Source organism: Eptesicus fuscus, chromosome 12 (genome assembly GCF_027574615.1).
Source record: "Eptesicus fuscus isolate TK198812 chromosome 12, DD_ASM_mEF_20220401, whole genome shotgun sequence".
Taxonomy (NCBI): domain Eukaryota; kingdom Metazoa; phylum Chordata; class Mammalia; order Chiroptera; family Vespertilionidae; genus Eptesicus; species Eptesicus fuscus.
In genome coordinates, this window is record NC_072484.1 from 36,555,336 (window position 1) to 36,574,518 (window position 19,183).

Sequence of the window (19,183 nt, forward strand, 5' to 3'; positions counted from 1 at the left end):
TTTTTAATTTATTTTATTGACTTTTTTACGGAGAGGAAAGGAGAGGGACAGAGAGCTAGAAACATCGATGAGAGAGAAACATCGACCAGCTGCCTCTTGCATACCCCCTACCGGGGATGTGCCCGCAACCAATGTACATGCCCTTGACCGGAATCGAACCTGGAACCCTTCAGTCCGCAGACTGATGCTCTATCCACCGAGCCAAACCGGTTTTGGCAGATGGCTTGACATTTTGGAGAGTTACTCATTAGTTTTCCTGGGTCTCTCCCATGTATACAGGAGGTGTTTTATTAAACTTTGTTTTTCTCCCGTTGATCTGTCTTGTGTCAATTTGATTATTAGGCCAGCCAGAAGGGTAGAAGGAAATTACTTTTCCTCCCCCACAGCACTCACCAAACCAGAGACATGGAAGAGCTGTAGGCCTTGGGCTCTTCTGGAAGACAACTCAGTGATAGAAAAGAAAGCAGAACCAATAAGAAACAAAGAAAAAATGCTCAAGAGATGCAAGAGGTAATGCCGAAATACAAAGTCAGGAAGTGAAGGGAGAAGAGAAGTTTACATGAAAGGGGAGAAAACTGTCAAATACTGGAGGAAAGGAAGACTAAGGAGACATTATCTTTGATAGTGAAAGTCAATAGTATTAAAATCTAGGAAAAATGAGGTTCAGTTCTCCATGCTAAAAAAAAAAAAAAAAAAAAAAAGAGCCCATAACTATTACCTTTTAGAAATACAGAAACTGACATTTCTGAATTTAAATGTAAGCAAAAATGTTCTTAGGCTGGTCAGGAGAGGCACCAGTGTTCTTTGATATTTAGCACTTGAGAGGACCTTTAAAGATCAAAACTACTGAGTTTTAATTTTTGCACCAAAACTCTGAAATAGAGAACAGAAAAACATGTAGGGGCACTGGCTGAAGTGATGAGACAGCTAAGGCTCTGTAGAACACAGTTTAAATAAAGTCCAACAATATTATATTTGTGGACAAAAAGGGGCCACATGCTAGCTACCCTGACAAGCTCTGGGAAGGTCTGCATGGCAGCCTTGCAAACTCACAAAGACCTAAAGTAACCACAAAGGATGGTATGAAATTAAAACTTCTAAAATTAAAAAGTAGTCTAAGGTGGGTAGTTCTGTCCTAGGCCTGTATCAACTTTGATCTTAATTGAGCCTATTGTCTTTTTGCGTCTAAGGTAACATACCTTTGGAATGTCGGGGTAACTTCCCTTCTTCCGGACCCCTCAGGGCACAACCAATGCACCAGGGGGGAGACCACAAATCCCCTCGTTGTCATTGTGTAACTATCCTGTACCCACCCATGTAAAAGAAGCATGTGTCTATCATTTTACTTTTTATTTTTTTAATATATTTTTATTGATTTCAGAGAGGAAGGGAGAGGGAGAGATAGAAACATCAATGATGAGAGAGAATCACTGATGGGCTGCTTCCTGCACGCCCCCTACTGGGGAACAAACCCAAAACCTGGGCATGTGCCCCTGGCCAGAATCGAACCGGGGACCCTTCAGTCCGTAGGCCGATGCTCTATCCACTGAGCAAAACCGGCTATCATTTTAATATATATATATATATTTTCATTGATTTCAGAGAAGAAAGGAGAGATAGAAACATCAATGATAAGAGAGAACCATCAATTGGCTGCTTCCAGCACACCCTCTACCGGGGATCGAGCCAGCAACCTGGGCCCTGACTAGGAATCAAACCGGTGACCTCCTAGTTCAGTGGTCGCCAACCTTTCGGACCTCACGGACAATGAGTGGTCTATGGACCACCTGTTGGCGACCGCTGTCCTAGTTCACAGGTCAATGCTCAACCACTGATCTACACCAGCTGGGCTATCATTTTACTTCTTATCCAATCCACCTCCCCGCTTTGCTTTCTCCCACTTCCCTAATCTATCACCAATGGATTTCATGTAACCCACTTACGTCTCCTCTTTTGATTGTAATGTATAAAACAAGGTGAAAAACTGCCATTCTCCGGAGCATTATCACAATACTTTGAGATTCTGCTTCCAGGCAACTGTCAACAGTTTGGCTCAAATAAACTCACAAAAATTCTTTACAGCAAGCATGTCAAACTCTCGGCTGGCGGGCCACATGCCTCAAACAAGTTTGATATGCTTGCTTTACAGGTTTGAATGTTTCTTACGTTAACGTATTTCTGCCCTAGCCAGTATGGCTCAATGGATAGAGCATTGGCCTGTGGACTGAAGGGTCCCAGGTTCGATTCCGGTCAAGGGCATGTACCTTGGTTGCGGGCTCGGTCCTCAGTGGGGGGCTTGCAGGAGGCAGCCAATGGATGATTCTCTCTCATCATTGATGCTTCTATCTCTCTGTCCCTCTCCCTTCCTTTCTGAAATCAATAAAAATATATATATTAAAAAAATACACACATATTTCTGAGTTCAACCTTTGCCCGTGCAGAAAAAAATGGATGCCCAGATTCTTCCAGTCAAGGAAAGAGCTCTTAAGCACATCAGATGTGGACTCTACACCTAGGAGGGCCCCTACCTAGCTGAGTGGCACTGGGCAAAGCATTTTTCCTTTCCAGACCTCAGTTCCTCCACCTGTCAAGGGAAGAGGTTGGGCAGGATGACCTTTTGGCCCCCGACAGGGCTGACATTCTGTGACCTAGAAGCTCCTGTAAATGTAGTGCTTTGATTTTACATTCTCCCCCAGGGTAAGAGTTCCCCGTCCCCCACCTCATTTGATTCCGTACTACAATCCTAAGAGGTCACTCGGTTATCAACCTGATTAAGTTCAAAGACTATCTGAAGATCACTTGCATATCAGTGGGAAGTTGCACACGGTCTGACCCCAGGCATATATGAGAGTCTCAGGCTTTATCTCACTCTGCACTGAGTCCATTTAGTCAGAGAAAGCTCACTGAGATTTCCCGTGCTTAAACATTGCTTTGTTACTGAAAAAAGGCAATAAGGGACTATATATACTATTGGCTTTCTAAACTACAAGCTGTCTTGTTATGTAGCTTTCCCCTGACCAAGGTAATTTGTGTGGTCTTCATCAGGCTTTGCCAGGATGTACTTGATGCCAGGCCACTTGTTTGTATTCTAGAGGCAAAGTCAATCACTTTTGGTTTTGGCAAGAAGGCAGACAGAAAACCAAAACAGGATGAAGGCTGTAAACAAAGGGGCATACTGAGAAAATGAGCTGGACAGGGCCAGCTGAAGCTGGTGCTGAAATAGTTACGCTGAAAAGCTGCAGGAAGAGGCCAGGGAACTGACAAAGAAGGTAGACCGTGGTGCTCCTACAGCAAGCTGACGCACATCCTCTCTTTTTACCTACAAACCAGTGGCCAAATGAGTATTTAGTATACACTTTACAATTTACAAAGCACCTTTACACCTGACATCTCATTGGATGATCACGAAGGTACTATGAGGGAAAACACGGGGCACTGGCATCTGTTGCAGCGATAGGGAAACTGAGGCTTAAAGAGGTTGAAATGGAGTGATCAAAACAATATAACTAATAAATGCAACAGCTGGGATTGAAACCAAATTTTCTCCTGATCCCAATGCTTACTCTATGTCCTGTATCATACTGCCTCCCAGGTTATCACAGATGAAAAGACTTGGGGGTAAAAAGGAAAGACATTCAGCAGATTGCCTCACTGCACTGCACCCACCCCACACTGAGGACCTCTTTATCTCTGGTCCTAAATTACACTGAGTGGTTAAGATCAGGCCACAGGCTCGAGGATTAAACCCTAATATGAAACTAATAACAAGAAAGCCGAGATTTGGGACTGGAGTTTGCCTTCACCCATTAATTCAATTAAATAGGGGAGATTAAGTTTATAAACAAACCACCACAGTTCCAAGCAAACTCGAAGGCAGTTTCTCAGCCTCGGCAGCAGTGACATTTTGGACCAGATGTTCTGTTGTAGGGGAGTGTCAGGTACATAGAATGTTTAGGAACATCCCGGCCTCTACCCACTGAATGACAGTAGCACCTGCCTCCAACAACTGGGACAACCCAACAGGTCTCGAGATATTACCAAGTGTCCTCTGGGGGGCAAAGCTGCGGCTGAGTTGAGAATCACTGCTCTAAGGGTTATGGAGGTTTAGGGCAAAAGTCAGTTAATACAGTTGTAGATGCAGAGAAAAAGATTCATGGAGGAGGTAACATGTGAACTGGACCCTGAAGAATAGATAAAGTCCTGGTCCGGTGTCTAAATTAGTTGGAGCATTTTCCCATAGACCAAGGAGTTTGCGGGTTTGACTCCTGATCAGGACATACCTAGGATGATTCCCAGTCAGGGCGTGTAAGGGGAGGTAACCCATAGATAGATGTTTGGATGTTTCTCTCTCTCTCTCTCTCTCCCCCACACACATACACAATCCCCCCCCCCCCCCCCCCAATATCCTCAGGTGAGCATTAAAAATAAAAAAGGGTAGATAAAATTCCTGTAGGTGGGGAGGGTAAGACTAAGAAGGAATTCCAGAAAGGGAAGGTAACTTAAACACAAGATGAGAAAGTACAGGTCTGCTAGAAAATGATCCAGTTTGGCAAGAGCAGAAGGTTGGAAATAGGAGATAAGGCTAAAAATGCCCATTGAAGTCAGGTCAGAGAAAGTTATTCATCAGCTAATATTTATAAAATATATTTACAGGATATACACACATAATGAGATAGCCAACAATACAAGATATCACACGGATATTTAATAGTGTAGAAGTCAAGCCAATGGCACTGCTATGTGTCCCACCTCCCCAAGAAGACAGAATGTTGCTTGAGTATCACATCTTACACTGCATCTACTGTTCATTGCATTTATTCAGAGCTAAACAAAGCTTGGAACCAGGGTAGAGGTGAGAGAAATAACTAAGGACTGGAAAGGTCAGGAGTTCCCCAAAGGAGAGAAGAATGATGGGCCTTGAATGGATATATTTTGGATTGTTATAAGGGAAGAGGACATTCCAGGTAAGGACATAGGGGTGGGAAAAAAACCAAATGTACAAAATATATCCAGGAAGACACCAAAAAGATTCATGTATCTGGGAAAGAAGACAAGACTGGTCAAAACACAGAGCACATAAATGGGACTTCAGTTTGAACAACCACTGAGGGTTCCTGAGCAGAATGACACAATTGTTTAATACACAGTCATCTAACCTGGTAGTTCTTAGCTACACATTAGAAAGACTGGGAGCTTTGAAGAAGAGCAATACCCAGACTCCAACTCTAAAGATCTAATTTAATCGGGCTAGGGTAGAGCCCTGATACTGTTTTTAAAACTTCACAAATGATTCTTATATGCAACTAGGACTGAGAACCACGGGCCTACAGTCATGCCCTCGTCCTCAGATGCGAAAAGAGGCCTAGAAATTTAAGTTATTTGCCCAAATTCACACAGCTGTTTAGGTGAGGGGCTGGGACTGGCATCTGGACTCCTATTCCAGGCTCTGAAGTATCTCACAGAGTACTGGGCTAAATTCCATACATCAGTCTATAAGAAGCACAATTACCTGATGACTTCACTCTCAAGTTTTTCCAGGGTTAAAGCTTGAATTAAGCTTTAATAATTAATAATCCTATGTAATAAAAGGCTAATATGCAAATTGTCCCCAGGGGGAGGAGTTCGACTGACCGGGAGTTAGACGTGCACTGACCACCAGGGGGCGGCACAGAACACGGCAGGCGTCTGTGAGGCGTCACTGGCAGCAGGTGGCAGTGGAGGTGTTGAAAAGCAACCCCGTGGGCTGTCTAATCATCCAAAGTCACATTTTAGTCAATACCCTGGTTAAACCCACCTTTCAACACATAGGTTTACAAGATGGGACATCTTCAAGTAAACAGGATACTACCAGAGTTAAAAGATTTGACATCCTCAAAAATTGAAGCCCTGGACGGTGTTGCTCAGTTGGTTGAGCATCGTCCCATGCATCAAAAGGTTGCTGGTTTGATTCCTGGTCAGGGCACAGGGTTTCTGGCTTGATCCCTGGGAAGGGGGGAGGAGTGTACAGGAGGCAGTCTATCAATGGTCGACTCTCACATTGATGTTTCTCTTTCCCCCTCTTCCTTCCCCTCTCAAAAAAAAAAAAAAAAAACACACACACACACACACACACACACACATATATTTAAAAAAACAACTGAAGAATGGCAGGAGGGGTGCTGTCCCCAAAGCTTTCTCAACTGCAGGGAGAACGAGACAATAGCCTGATTCCTCTTTTTTCTCTCTGCTAAGTATTATGGCTTCACATAACATAGTTTTAGAGCTAAAATGTCACAATTTTAGAAAGCATTCCATTTTAACCATAAGATGAAAATTCAGACTTAAAAATGTAGAAGCATTCTAAGGATGAAACTGTCATTTTAAATAAACAACCGTGTCTATTTTGAAAGCAAATAGTATTTCTGAAAAAATTATCATATGACTGCTAATCTTAGGTTAGCATTATAGATGGGAAGCAACCTCACACTGTGTTTATGAGTGATATACAATTTATCCCCCTGATTTATTATGTTTGTTTTTAGATGATCACTCTACAAGTTCCCCCCAAATAACAGCTATAGCCTTCAAACCTGAAACACTATCTATAAAATAATAATAATAATACTGCCCTGACCAGTTGCTCAGTAGTTAGAGCGCCAGCTTTTGGACCGAAGGATCATGGGTTTGATTCCTGGTCAAGGGCACATACCTCGGTTGCAGGTTCCATCCCCACTCTCGAGTGCGGGAGGCAACCAGTCAATGTGTCTCTCTGACATCAATGTTTTTCTCTCTCTCTCTCTCCCCTCACCCCCTATTTCTTCCACTCTCTCTCTAAAGATCAATGGGGAAAAATATCTTCGGTAAGGATTAAAATAAAATACTGAAAAACATATAACAAAAAAAATCTTAATAAATAATAAAATCAAGTGTGAAGAGTGGCTGTAGCAGAAATTTTCACTTGATCACTTGAAAACCCCAAAGTGTAGACTATAGGTCTTTCTGGTGGTAAAGAGATTATAGTCTAATAACACAGCCCAAGCCTGAGTAAGCCACACATCCACTTGAGAAATTAATTTTCGTATATTAAACCTCCGAGGAAGATAAAATGCAGCAGCACCTCCACACAAAAAGTTAGGGAGAATATTTCACATTCCTTAATAGCAATCAAGTGTAATAGCATAGCCTGTTTGATCATGTAAATAGTGTCTACATAGCATTCAACTCAGAATGCAACAAAGCCATATTTCCTCCAGAGTACTCCCCATTCAATTATCAACAATGGACATTTATTTGGGACTGATAATATGTCAAACTCTGTGAGGCACTGTGAGAAATATGACAGAATTTTGAGTCACTATACCATTCCTCTCACTGAAAAGGTAAGATCAAAAGACATAATACAACCCTTTTTTGTATGGTATTTAAACATTCTCCACGTATCTCAGTTAATTTCACATAATAAATATTTAATGGCCAGATTGTAGGTAAAGGGTATAAACACAGTAGAATTAGCACTGTGATTAAAGAAAACACTTTCCCGGGTTGCGGGCTTGATCCCCAATAGGGGGCCGGGTGCAGGAGGCAACCTATCAGTGATTCTCTCTCATCATTGATGTTTCTCTCTCTCTCTCTCTCTCTCTCTCTCTCCTCTCTCTCTCTCCCTTCCACCCTGAAATCAATAAAAATATAAAAAAATAAAAATAAAATACTTTAATTTAGCAAAGAAAGCCCTGAAATCTAACATGTACTCATAAATCTAGGTTTAGTTTCTATGTGCCATTTCCAAGCATCTCTTTATAAAGGGATGGGTTGGGGAGGGTTTAAAAAGGCCTTTCAGTATAGATGACTTGACACCCAGTTCTGCAGTAAAATCCAAAATGCTATCAATTTTTGGACCTGAAAGTCCTTGACATACCTCTTCCTTTCAACATCCCTCTTCAGACTTGTCAATTTTTCCTCCAGAATCTCCCATTTGTCCTTTTCTTTCTGACTGTCCTCACTTCTTGTCTGGATTTGCTCTTTCATTCATCATTTACCAAACGTCTATTATCTGCCACCAACAGAGCTAAACCTTCATCCTTACTCTTATGAAGCTCACATGATATTCAGTAGAGCTGTTATCTGCCCATCTCAATCACCAGACTGCAAGCTTTAGCAAAGGCTTTGTATTTCCAGATCCTAGCAGCATCTGGCATACAGCAAACATTCTAAAAATGTTTGTTGTGTGATACCAGATTACTTTAGCAAGCTCTTTTTAATCCATAAATATTTTAGTACAGTATACATTTTCAAAAAGGACTTTTGCTTTTTTAAAAAAAATACAAAAGCAATATGTGCACAATGCAAAAATATAGAAAGGTATTAGGTAAAAAGTGAATTCTCCAACCACCTAAAAAATCCCACTTCCAGAAGTGACTACTACTACAGTTTAGAATGTATATTTCCAGAACTCTCTTATGCTGGTATATAAAATGCACCTGCACACATGCACGTTCGCACACACACTTTTTTTGGAACAAGTTCTTTGATAGTTTCTGATACTACCTTCTCAGCCTTCTAATCTAGTGATTCTCAAAGTGTTGTCCCTGGATTAGAAGCATTAGCATCATCAGGGAACTTGTTAGAAATACAAATTCTCGGGCCCCACTCCAAACCTATGGCCTGAATCAGACATTGTGGGTTTTAATAAACTTTCCAGGTGATTCTGAAGTGCACTAAAGGCTAAGAACTACTGCTCTCACCCAGTCAAGTCACCCTGGACGACAGTCCTTTAAACACATCAGGCATTGTTATCTTCAAAATGCTTTCCTTGTCCCTTTGATTAAGCCTGACCCTACCAATCCGTCAAAGCCCAGAAAGTCCTAACTCCTCCCCAAAGTGTTCTCACTACCACAGCTAATACCTCCTGCACCTCTTCCAACTCCTATGCCACACCTAGGCCCCCTACCACAGGAGTTAACAATTAGGTACACACTGTCTTCATTAGCAGAGAATAGTTCTTACTATTAAAAAGTCCTTTCATAATAGATTACCTGACACCCAGTTCTGCAGTAAATCCAAAATGCTATAAATCTTTGGACCTGAAAGTCCTTGACACACCTATTATGATCTGTTGGGGAATATTTTCCCAAGAGACCATAAACTCCTTGAAAACATGAATCATATTTTTGTTATCTCTTCCTCAACTCTGTTCTAAGCACATAAATGGAATTTTCATAGGGTTAATGCCTTTAAGGATGAATTCACTGAAATACTGATAAACCTTTAATGAATAAAAGTCTAGATTTCAAGTTTTAGCCCTGAGTCTGTGACCTTGGACAAGTTTAACATGAAGTCTGTAAAAGTGAGTTTGAACTCAATGACCTGATGCCTCCTTTCAGCCTGAACAACGTATGATTTTATGAGATGTTGCCATGTTGGACATTTTATTCCATTATACTTTCACTAGAGGCCCGGTGCACAAAATTTGTGCATGGGTGTGGTCCCTAAGCCTGGCCAGCGATCTAAGTGCAAGCCTCTGGTGTGGAAGGGCAGGTCCCAGCTGATCTCTGGGCCCTAGGCAACACCTGGACCCTGGGCCCCCACGTGCCCCCCTCCGTCTGCATCACGGCGCCAAAGTCCCCATGTGGAGATGTGGTGAGCGCAGCTGGACACTATGAGCCGGGGCACAGCGTGGGCCTCTGGGCCTCCAGGCGGGCAGCACGCTCTCCAGACTGGCTCCTGCGCGAACCCACGGAGAACCCGACTGGCCCCTGCGCGAACCCACGAAGAGCCCGACTGGCCCCTGTGGTCCTGGTGGCTGCGGCCCGGCTCACCTAGAAGAGGCTGCACGAGTGCAGGGCGGGCTCCATGCGGGCTCCCGGCACCTAAGCGCAGGGGCTTCCCCGGTGCATGAGCCCTGGCGTCCTGGGGGAGGGTAGCAGGGGGAGTGACAGCAAGCTTGGCGGACAGCCCGCATTCTCACCGCACCTCCATCCCCGTCCCCAGGTAGCCAGTGAGAGGTCGCAGAGCGTTGCCAACACCTGCCATGTTCCAGGCCGCCCCCTGGTGGTCAGTGCACATCATAGTGAGCAGTTGAACTCCTGGTTGAAAGACTGCCCGAGGGGACAATTTGCATATTACTCTTTCATTAGATATGACTAGAGGCCCGTGCACAAAATTCGGTGTCCCTCAGCCCAGCCTTCAAAATTCGGTGTCCCTCAGCCCAGCCTTCACCCTCTCCATTCTGGGACCCCTCGAGGGATGTCCAACTGCCCGTTTAGGCCCGATCTAGGTAGGATCGGGACTAAACAGGCAGTCAGACATCCCTCTCACAATACAGGACTGCTGGCTCCCAACTGCTCGCCTGCCTGCCTTCCTAATTGCCCCTAACCGCTTCTGCATGCCAGCCTGATCACCCTCTAACCACTCCCCTGTCAGTCTGATTGATGCCTAATTGCTCCGCCAGCCTGTATGCCCCTAACTGCCCTCTCCTGCAGGCCTGGTCACCCCTAACTGCCCTCCCCGGCAGGCCTGGTCCCCCACAACTGCCCTTCCCTGAAGGCCCGGTCACCCCCAACTTCCCTCCTCTGCCAGCCTGGTCACCCCTAACTGCCCTCCCTGCAGGCTTGATCGCCCACAACTGCCCTCCCTTGCAGGTCTGGTCCCTCCCAACTGCCCTCCCCTGCTGGCCATCTTTTGGCAGCTATCTTGTGTGTTGGAGTGATGGTCAATTTGCATATTAGTCTTTTATTAGATAGGATAGAGGCCTGGTGCACGGGTGGGGGCCAGCTGGTTTGCCCTGAAGTGTCCCAGAACAGGGTGGGGGTTCCCTTGGGGCGTGGGGCAGCCTGGGCGAGGGGCCTGTGGTGGTTTGCAGGCTGGCCACGCCTCCCGGAGACCCAAGCGGAGGCCCTGGGATCTGGGATTTATCTTCTATAATTGAAACTTTGTAGCCTTGATCGGAGGAGGCCAAGGCAGGCCAGGGCAGGAGGAAAGCTTGGCTTCCTCCATTGCTGGGGAAACCCAAGCCTCTTGCTCTCTCTGTAACCACAGCCATCTTGGTTGGGTTAATTTGCATACTCACTCCTGATTGGCTGGTGGGCATGGCTTGTGGGTGTAGCGGAGGTATGGTCAATTTGCACATTACTCTTTTATTAGATAGGAGGATTTATAGGATATTGCTTTGCTTGTAATGCTATTATGGCAATTTTTAGACCTGATTTGAGTTACAATTAGATATGATGTTTCCCAGTTAGCTAGCAAGCTCTTTCAACAGAAACCATGTTTTATTAAATGGTGAATCTTCCACCATTCCTAGCATCATGTCTTCCACATAAAAGCTTAATGTATTTGCAGAAAATTATTTGGAAAAACTCTTTAAAAAGTCTCATTTATGTAGAGAACCTATGTACAGATCTGCTGTCTCCCCAAGGACCCTTTTGAATATTTATTATTATAAATACTATGAAATGATTTATGGTAAAAATTGTGATTACTCTGGTAGCACCACGGGCAGTCAGCCACAAGAGGCAAAAAATGTAAAAATTAATCTAAGCATTTAGAGACAGACTAAAAGACCATAAGCCTCAGGCTACCTTACTATAAGATGCAAATAAAAACTGCTCTGTACACTTATACCAACTCCAGTGTTGGGGTTAATAAACAAGCTTCTCGATGCAGGATCCTTATCTGCAAATTTTCAGAAACAGGGTGGACTAGAGACCTTTGAATGGTGGATCTAAAAGGAAGGACATCACAAGGAAAAAAAAAGGTTCCCTTTTTTCTTTCCTTCCTTCTTTTTATTATACCTATGAGAGGAAAATGTTAGCTGAACCTATGGTGGTAATCAATTAATAATGTAAGTCAAACCATCATGCTGTACGCCTTAAATTTATACAGAGATATATGTCTATTATTTCTCAATAAATCTGGAAAAAATAACATAAAGGGAGGGACAGCAAAGAGAAATTGAAGGGCAAGTAGGAAGTACAGAAAGGCAGCAAGAAAACATCACTCGGAATAACAAAAAGGAGTAACAAAATTCACCGAGTCTTTACCAAAGGCCTACTATGAGCTAAGCACTTGAAGCTGCAAAGATGGTCCCTGACCTCAAGGGGCTAATAGTTTTATTGTGTTTGTGTGCAATTCTAATTGGGAAAATCAAGCAAGGAAGGCTTCAAAAGAAGCTGGTGAGTCAGTAGAACTCTGAAGTGTGTTAAGAGGAATTTACTAAGGAAAAAAAAAAAAGACAGCTTGAGTTTGAGTTAGTTATTTTTGGGAGGAAGCATTCACATGCATTTACAGCTGTTCCTTTGGGTCTTTAAATCATGGTAGCTTCTTATATTCAATGGCACTCTGTCAATGCTCTTTCTCTTCTTAATTTAAATACTAAGATGTTCAAGCCCAATGTTGGACTAGAGCCAGAAAGTCCCAGAATGAGGTGAGTGCTCGCCAAATCTGCTCTGTCACCTCCACATCCAGCCAGCCCAGCTAGCCGAGTCCTGCTGTCCTGGCAGCCAGAAAAGGAAGGCTAATTATATCCTCTGGGGGCCAGGCTAGGGGGGGAAATCTGGATGCAGGCTTACCAGGCTTACCCCAGTTCTGCCAGTAAGCCACCAGGGGAGAGCTTCCCTACTGCAAGCCATAAGGCTCCGAGTCTACCTGTGACAGGGAGGCCAGCTCTGCAGGAAAAAAAGGTGCATGAAAAGAAAGGAAGGGACACACTGGATTGGGAAATGCTGAGATTATTGAGATAATCTTAATTAAACGTTATTAGTAAGAGCCCAGGCTCTTATTAATAACACTACTATTATTATTCCAGCAACACCTCAATTGTACTTCGACAACAAGAAAATACTGCTCTTGCAGTCTTTTATGACGCTGAAGAAGCAAATCCGGAGGTAAATGTATTGCAAATTATTTTAAAGGTTCAAGATCAAATTCCAACTGCCCTGGCCAGAGACCCTGAGGCAAGAGCCAGCCGCGTGACCTTGGGCAGGCACTTCACCTCTGTCTCAGTTTCCTCCTCTGTCCAGAGGGGTGACGAAGCCCCTTCCTCGCGGGGCCGTCGTGGGGTCGCGCCACAGGGGATTCTTTGCTGCAGAGGGGACGCACGGGTGTGAAGGGAGCTCACCGCCCATCTCCAAGCCTCCTTGGCTCCGGGGCGGCCGGGACAGACGGTGCCCGACACCGAGGCACACCGAGGCCCACCGAGCCCCGCCGGCAGAGCAGGAGCGAGAAAGGGGGTCGCGCCTGAGGTGGGAGCCTGCGACCGAGGGAGTGGGGCGCCGGAGGCTCAGCCCCGCTGCCGGCACGCTGTCGCCGGCGGCTCCGCCGCAGGGCCCGCAGCCTGAGCTCTGGGGGCGCCCGAGGGAGGCCGGGCTAAGCCCAGTCCGGCGAGCTGGGAGGGCGGGGGGCGCCGCGGGGACCCGGAGAAACCCAGCAGCGCGAACCGGGGCCCCACCGCGCAGCGGAGAAGAGGTAAGGTAGGAAGAGGCAAGGGTAGCGACGCCCCCGAAAGCAGCGCAGCCCCCGCGAGCAGCGCCGCGCGTCCGGGCGGAGGCGCCCACTCACCTGAGGCGCGGGTCCCCGCCGTCAGTGCAGTAGCGGCAGTAGCGGCGGCGGCGAGGGGCGGGGGAGGCTCTGCGGCCGCGCAGGCGCGCTGGGGCCGCCGGGCCGCGGCGTGTGGTCCCGCCCACCTCGGGAACTACCAAGATGGCGGCTGGGCCGGGAGCGCCTCGCGGTGCCATCTTGGATGTAGTTTCTCTGGCTGAGGCGTCTCCTTGGAGAACCTTAACTAGGACTACCCGGCGGGAAAGGCGTTGAGTGCTGCCCCCTCCCTTCCGCAGCTCAGCCTTGTGAAGCCCCTCAGAGCCCTTGCAGCGGAGCAGGGCATCCTTTCACTGGGCCCGGAGCCTTGTTCCCCAAGGTCACATGGCACCTAGCACAGTGCATAGCACGGGGAAGGGGCTTGGCAAGTGATGGTGAATGAGCCCAGTACTTTAAAGAACTGCAATCCAAGACTCAGTCCTCCACTGCATCACTGTTACAACTGCCTGCTGTACCATCTCCTTTTTTGGGTGCAACATGAGAAATTGACTTATTTTTTTATTTTTTTTTTCAAAATAACACACAGTAAGCTTCAATGGCCCAACAACTTAAGTAATACCAAAATGTGCAGGGCAGGGCTAAATCCCTTTCCCAAAAGAGTTTATAATTTAGTTAATCTTGTGAAAATTAGTAAAGGGAAACCTCATTTTAAATGGCGTGAGGAATGCCAGAAGGGGAGCCCTCAGACCCCCTTCAACATTAAGTACAGATCCCAACTGGGAAGAATCTTCAATTACCAACCTCAACAGAAAGAGATGCACCTTGCAGATTGATATTACTGTAAAAAAAAAAAAATCAACCAAGTAAATGTGGAGAGCTAACTGGCTTTATTAAGTGATTCATGAATCCAGTAGCATCCCATCTAGCAACCAGAATACTCCATGAGGTTGTACAAAATGGAAGATTTTTATAGGAAAAAGGGTGAAGCATGGGAGCTATTTAAAAGAGAAGAGGCCAGCCGTGTGGCTCAGTGGTTGAGGTCGACCTATGAACCAGGAGGTCATGGTTGGATTCCCAGTCAGGGCACATGCCTTGTTGTGGGCTCCATTCCCAGTGGGGGGCGTGAGGGAAGCAGCCCATCTATAATTCTCTCACATCATTGATGTTTCTATCTCTCTCTCCTCCTTTCCTCTCTGAAATCAATAAAAATATATTTTAAAAAAGAAAAGAAAAGAAACGTCAATGATGAGAATCATCAATCGGCTGCCTCCTGCATGCCCCCTACTGGGAATTGAGCTTGCAATCTAGACATGTGCCCTGACCAGGACTCAAACTGTTAATTCCTGGTTCATAGGTAGACGCTTAACTACTGAGCCACGCCCAATGGGCTAGATGTTTTATTTTTTTTTCTATTTATTTATTTTTTTAAATATATTTTTATTGATTTCAGAGAGGAAGGGAGAGGGAGAGATAGAAACGATGAGAGAGAATTATTGATTGGCTGTCTCCTGTGTACCCCCCACTGGGGATTGAGCCCACAACCCAGCATATGCCCTGACCGGGAATCGAACCAGTGACCCCCTGGTTCCCGGGTCGACGCTCAACTGCTGAGCTACACCCGGCTGGGCTAGATGTCTTATTTTTAAGGTCAACATTACATTCCTTTATTAAGTATCACTGATTAAAAGTAAAATACTCTTAATTAAATTAGGGCAAATGTAGCAAATATTATGAAACATCAAGGCAGTATCTGTTTAAAATATTGTTTTTTGTTCTTTTAAATATATTTTTATTGAGTTCAGAGAAGGAGGGAGAGAAACATCAATGATGAGAATCACCAATCAGCTGCCTTCTGCACACCCAATACTGAGCATCAAGCCTGCAACCCAGGCATGTGCCTTTGTCCAGAATCAAACCCAGGATGCTTCAGTCCACAGGCTGACATTCTATCCACTGAGCCAAACCAACTAGGGCTATATTGTTATTCATCAAGCACAATTACCTGAATCAAATTTGGGGAGAGGGAAAATTAATATTAAATAAGCACAGCCTTTTATTATATACTAGAGGCCCGATGCATGAAATTCGTGCATGGGGGGTGTCCCTCAGCCCAGCCTGCACCCTGTCCAATCTGGGACATCCTCTCACAATCCAGGACTGCTGGCTCCCAACCACTCGCCTGCCTGCCTGCCTGCCCCTAACTGCTTCTTCCTGCAAGACTGATCACTCCCTAACCACTCCCCTGCCAGCCTGATCGATGCCTAACTGCTCCCCTGCTGGCCCGGTCGCCCCCAACTGCCCTCCCCTGCAGGCCCAGTCCCCCCAAAATGCCCTCCCTCCCCTGCTGGTCTGATCACCCACAACTGCCCTCCCCTACCAGCCATCTTATGATGGCCATCTTCTGACCACATGGGGGTGGCCATCTTGTGACATGGGGGCAGCCATCTTGTGCGAGGGTGTGATGGTCAATTTGCATATTACCTCGTTATTATATAGGACTTGAGGCCTGGTGCATGGATTCGTGCACTGGTGGGGTCCCTCAGCCTGGCCTGTGCCCTCTTGCAATCTGGGACCCCTCAAGGGGATGTTAGAGAGCTGGTTTCGACCCAATCCCCGCAGGCCAGGCCAAGGGACCCCACTGGTGCGAATCCATGCACCGGGCCTCTAGTATGCATATAAGATCTTTGGTTAATCTCTTCCCATCCTCCCCGCTTCCCTCTGATTCATCAGTCTGTTCCATGTTTCCATGCCTGTGGTTTCCACTCCTGTGTTGAGCATCTGCCCCCTGGTGGTCAGTGCATGTCATAGCTACAGGCCGGTCAGTCAGCCAGTTGCTTAGGCTTTTATATATATACAAGAGGCCCGATGCACAGATTTGTGCAAGAACAGGCCTTCCTTCTCCTGGCTGCCAGCACCGCCTTTGCTCTGGCTGGAGCCACCTTTCTGCCTTCCCACACTGCCCAGAGGCCCAGAGCAGCTGGGGCGGTGTGGAATGCCTGTATCGTTGCCCTGGTGATGATGCAAGCGTCCCGCCCCGCCCCCAGCTGCTTGGTGCCTGCATATGCAAATTAACCTGCCATCTTTGTTGGGTTGATTTGCATACTCACTTCTGATTGGCTGGTGGACATCGTGAAGGTACGGTCAATTTGCATCTTACTCTTTTATTAGTGTAGGTATATAGATGATTGATGTTTTCATTAACACTTATTAAGTGCAAAATTAGTTCTAGTTCACCCTCCACTACTATCTATATATCCTTGGTTAAATTAAGCCTCTCCAATCTTGACTTCATCTATAATGACAAAAAAATAGAAGTTATGTCATAAGGCTATATAGTCTATATTCAAGTAAAGTATTTATAACTTACTATTTTTCTATGCTCTCTCCTGTTTAGCTATTGAAAACAGACTAAAACACACTTCTTATGCTTGAATTTGAGCAAATTCTTATAAACAAAAAATGCAATACAATGTAATAAACAAATTGGAGTAAAGTACAATCACCTTTAGAAGTGATTTATCTATCCCCATTCTACAGATAAGGAAAATGGGGATGAGATGAACATTCATTTCAAATTCAATACTTTTTCCATTATACTATTCTGCTTCCAAAAGTGTAGGAAATTAACACCACTCTGATTCTTAAAAGCCCCAGCTTTCTTTGGGGCTGTCAAAAGTTTCCCTTCATGCTCTACTCTGGACATTATCCCCTCTCCAGGCTTCAATGACTGCCTATCAGTGACTTCCAAATTTTATCTCTAGTCCAGATTTTTCTTCCCAGTTTTCTACCAGTATAATCCAATAGTCTAGTTGACTTCTCCATTTAGTATCCCAAATTGAACTACTAGCTCTCCCATCTCATCAACTGTTCTATTATCCACCCAGCTTTTTAAGCTTTTACCCTCCATCATATTGATACTACTGTTCTAAACTTTTATTTCATCTAACCCTCACAGCATTCCTGTGATACAGGTTCTGTCATTTTCCTAATTTTACAGTAATAGTGTTCAAAAGAAAACCACAGGCCCAAAACGGTGTCACTCAGGCTAAAAGCCCAGGCTACCAAATCTACATTTAATACCTGATCTAATTGCAGCTTAAATCTCTCCCCGTCACAGTGACAGTTAAGTTTGTTGTTGTTATTAATCCTCACCTGAGCATATTTTTCCATTGATTTTTTAGAGAGTGGAAGGGAGAGGGAGACAGAGAGAAATATCGATGTGAGAGACACATCGATTGGTTGCCTCCTGCATGCACCCTGGTCAGGACGGGGAATCGAGCCTGCAACTGAGGTATGTGCCCTTGACTGGAATCACACCCACAACCCTTCAGTTCTTGGGCCAACACTCTATCTACTCAGCCAAACCCACTAGGGCAGTGGTCGGCAAACTGCGGCTCGCGAGCCACGTGCGGCTCTTTGGCCCCTTGAGTGTAGCTCTTCCACAAAATACCACGGCCTGGGCGAATCTATTTTGAAGAAGTGGCGTTAGAAGAAGTTTAAGTTTAAAAAATTTGGCTCTCAAAAGAAATTTCAATCCGAAGAAACTAGAAACACCAATCAGAAAGGATATATGCACCACTATGTTCATAGCAGCACAATTTACAATAGCTAAGATTTGGAAACAGCCTAGGTGCCCATCAGCAGATGACTGGATCGGAAAACTGTGGTACATCTACACAATGGAATACTATGCTGCCATAAAAAAGAAGGAATTCTCATCATTTGCAGCAACCTGGATGGAATCGGAGAACATTATGCTAAGTGAAATAAGCCAGTCAATGAAAGAAAAATACCACATGATCTCACTCATTTAGGGATAGTAAAGAACATTATAAAGTGGTGAACAAAAAGATAGATACAGAGACAGTAAAGCATCAAACAGACTTTCAAATTACAGGGGGAAAGTTTGGGAAAGGTGGGGGAGTTATGAAATCAAACGAAGGACTTGTATGCATGCATATAAGCATAAACAATGGACGCAAAACTCTGGGGGGGAGGGCATATATGGGTGTGGGGTGGGGGGTGGCAATGGTAAGATATGTACACATATAATACCTCAATAAAAATATTAAAAAAAAAAAAAAGAAATTTCAATCGTTGTACTGTTGATATTTGGCTTTGTTGACTAATGAGTTTGCCGACCACTGCGCTAGGGCAAGCATGTCAAACTCAGCATGCAGCCCACAATGAATATTTTTGTGGCCCAGCCAATATAACAGTATGTAAGAAATGTGGTTTTTAAAATATATTTTATTGATTTTTTTTTACAGAGGGGAAGGGAGAGGGATAAAGAGCCAGAAACATCGATGAGAGAGAAATATCGACCAGCTGCCTCCTGCACACCCCCTACTGGGGATGTGCCGAAACCAGGCTACATGCCCTTGACTGGAATCGAACCCGGGACTCTTCAGTCCGCAGGCCGACGCTCTATCCACTGAGCCAAACCAGTTAGGGCTGTAAGAAATGTTTTAATAAAAATTTCGTAACTTAATTTTTACAATATCTTGTTATTCACAATTATTATTTTTTTTTAAAAAAAAACACGTTCCATTGATTCTTTACAGAGAGAAAGGGAGAGGGACAGAGAGTTAGAAACATCGATGAGAGAGAAACATCAATCAGCTGCCTCCTGCACACTCCCCACTGGGTATGTGCCCGCAACCAAGGTACATGC

At 45.1% G+C, this 19,183-nt stretch overlaps 1 protein-coding gene across 2 annotated transcripts in view; it reads right to left on the bottom strand.

Annotated features, from left to right (window-relative positions):
• The window catches only part of NDRG3 (NDRG family member 3), an 81,087-nt gene extending 67,499 nt beyond the window's left edge, over positions 1 to 13,588 (bottom strand). The window contains exon 1 of one of the 2 annotated variants that reach the window (XM_054724043.1): positions 13,534 to 13,588. The gene's annotated coding sequence lies outside the window, so the exon portion shown is untranslated. The remainder of the gene's footprint in view (positions 1 to 13,533) is intronic. The other variant, XM_054724042.1, reaches the window with a different exon arrangement.
• Between the last annotated feature and the right edge of the window lie 5,595 nt (positions 13,589 to 19,183).